Consider the following 3,041-nt stretch of genomic DNA (forward strand, 5'->3'; position numbering starts at 1 on the left):
GTGCTTGCTTGCGATGCCTAAGGACCAAAGTTTGACTCCCAGTGTGGTGGTTTGATTCACGTGTCTCTCATAAACTTGGGTATTCTGAATGCTAGTCTCCCCAGCTGACAGCAATTGGAAATTGGAGCCTCCTGGAGGCAGTGAGTTGTAGGGGGCGGGCTTATGGATGTTATAGTCAGTGTCCCCTTGCCAGTGTTTGGCACACTCTCCTGTTGCTATTGTCTACCTGAGGTTGGCCAGAGGCTGATGTCCACCCTCTGCTCATGCCATCATTTCCCCCTGCCATCATGGAGCTTCCCCTCAAGCCTGTAAACCAAAATAAACCTCCTTTTTTCCCCCACAGGCTGCTCTTGGGTTGGGTGATTTCTACCAGCAATTCAAACCTGACTGCAACAATGTCTAAATTTTCTATTTAAAACAATCCCTCAGGGTATGCAGCAGAATGCCGAAAAACTCACTGTGGGAAGAACACACATAAATAAAGACGTTTCTTTCACACACGCAAAAAAATCTTTTTATTGGCAACTTTATAAGTATACACAGTATACCAAGATCCAAACTCATCTTTGATCCTGGCATGCTCTACCATCTGGGTTCCAAGTATCTCAGGGAACTTTTTCCCTGATGACATGCAATGGGATACAGCTGACAGACCAAAGTACAATCACACCAGAACCAGTTTGGGTGAACCAATGAGTTTATTGGGGTTACTTACAGGAGCATGGATGACTCAAAGGCAGCTCCATCACCAAAAAGCCTACCCCAGCATAGGCAACACCTGATGGAAGCCTCTCGAGCACACCACACACCCTGCACGCAGCTCTGCTGGCCTACTCTTGCGACTCTCCAATGCAGTTGTTTCCCCCTTTGTATAATCTTAGGGAGGGATCTTGCAACCTTGGTCACAGACTTGACTTCCTCAGGTGTCTCCTGAATTTCTTTCCTCCCCCAATAGGGAATGTTTCAGGTGAGAGATCTTGTCTTAAAAAATAAAGTGGAGAGCTGGAGAGATAGCTTAGTGGTTAAGCACTTTCCTGTGAAGCCTAAGGACTTTGGTTCAAGGTTCTATTTCCCAGGACTCATGTTAGTCAGATGCACAGGGGGCACATGCGTCTGGAATTCTTTTGCAGTGGCTGGAGGCCCTGGTGCGCCATTCTCCCTCTCTCTATATATCTGCCTCTTTCTCTCTCTCTCTGTCACTCTCAAATAAATAAATTAACATAAACAAAAAAAGTAAAAAAATAAAATAAGTAAAGTGGAGAGTTTGAGGATAGCCTGGGCTAAAGAGTGAGTACTAGGTCATCCAGGATTAGAGTGAGATTCCCTCTTCATAATAACCAAAAACAGGGCTAGAGAGATGGCTTAGTGGTTAAGGCACTTGCCTACAAAGCCTAAGAATTCATGTTCAAATCTCCAGGTACCACGTAGCCAGACACACAGTGACACAAGCATATAATGTCATACATGTGCCACAATGGGGGGGAGTGCACACATCTGGAGTTTGTTCTCAGCAAGCTGAAGGTCCTGCCTGTTCTCTCTCTATCAAAAAAAAAAAAAAAAGTAAATAAAATTTTAAAAGGTGGGCATGGTGGGCACACCTTTAACCCCAGCACTTGGGAAGAAGAGGTAAGAGAATTGCCATGAGTTCAAGGCCGCCCTGAGACTACATAGTGAATTTCAGGTCAGCCTGGGCTAGAGTGGAACGCTACCTCAAAAAAAAAACAAAAATAAAAAAACAAAAGGGCAAGAGTGATGAAGAAAGACACCCAATGTCAACCTCTGGTGTCCACACACATGACACATACATAAAAACATTCATGCTCTTCTCATACCACACACACACACACACACACACACACACACACAACAATTAAAAGAAGTCAGGTAGGGATTATAGGTCAGTGTAAAGTGCTTGCCTAGCATGTGTAAGACCCTGGGTTCGATCCCCAGCATGCACACACAAAAAAGTAGAAGTTGATGTCACTTGCTGAAAATGAGAACCAATAGGCTATAGGAAGGTAATGAAGGTCTGGTACAGTCTCTAGGGTTGGATTCAATAAAGGCCAAATGAAACAAATAAAGGCCCAGTTGGAAGCAAATTCATGGGTGTTTTTCATTTAATCAGCATTTAAAAATTTTTGAACAATACTCAAGTTTATTAAACAAAGTTTCAAAGTATTATAAAATGCCTGTTTCATCAGCTTTAAGGTTTACATTGCTGCCAAATTTTGCATGTCACTGAACTTTCAAATCTGTTAAAACCCACTAAATTAATGTCACTCTGGATTCCAAGGTGTCAGTTTCTTCTTGCAAGGTTTCTCTTTGCTTCTCCTAATATTTGGGTTGTTGTTTTTTTTTTAAATGGCTAGCGAAAACATCACTAATCTGATACAGTTTCATGAAACAGTCATCCCGTGCCATCCTTATCTGCCCGCATGCATCTTCTACGTTCTGGACTTGTCCCTAGATGGGAATTTCCTTAAACTCAATCTGAGCTCCTCCCTAGAAGAGTTCCCTTCCTAGAATGGTCCCCTTTCCTGGAGGCTTAAATCTGATCCCTTATGTAGAAAGTTAGTACTGGGTCTGGTCATGTCCACCCACATCCAGAACCTAGAATCAATTCTGGGTTTGTAGATGAGCTTTTCTAATTCTGGAAACCTAGCACTGCTTTGTGGGAGCTTTGCCATCCTTAAGTTCTGTGGCTAAACTAATAAAGTCTCTGTAAATTGTAAATAAATACATTCTGGAATTGTTTCTTTTCTTCTTCTTCTTTTTTTTTTTTTTGTTTTTTGTTTTGTTTTTTTGTTTTTTTGAGGTAGGGTCTCACTCTAGTCCAGGCTGACCTGGAAATCACTATGGAGCCTCAGGGTGGCCTCGAATTTACAGCAATCCTCCTACCTCTGCCTCCCAGTGCTGGGATTAAAGGCATGTGCCACCACGCCTGGCTCTTTTTTAATTCTATTATTTCCCTTAGCCTTGTGATTCTACTTGTAGTCCTTGCAGATTTGCTTATTTTCTGTTGATCTTCAGCAGTAGCAATG

The 3,041-nt window shown here is 42.6% G+C and overlaps 1 pseudogene; it reads right to left on the minus strand.

Annotated features, from left to right (window-relative positions):
• Window positions 1–2,178: 2,178 nt before the first annotated feature.
• LOC101594514 lies at window positions 2,179–2,421 on the minus strand (annotated as a pseudogene).
• Between the last annotated feature and the right edge of the window lie 620 nt (window positions 2,422–3,041).

The sequence above is a fragment of the Jaculus jaculus genome, chromosome 6, assembly GCF_020740685.1.
Source record: "Jaculus jaculus isolate mJacJac1 chromosome 6, mJacJac1.mat.Y.cur, whole genome shotgun sequence".
Classification (NCBI taxonomy): Eukaryota; Metazoa; Chordata; class Mammalia; order Rodentia; family Dipodidae; genus Jaculus; species Jaculus jaculus.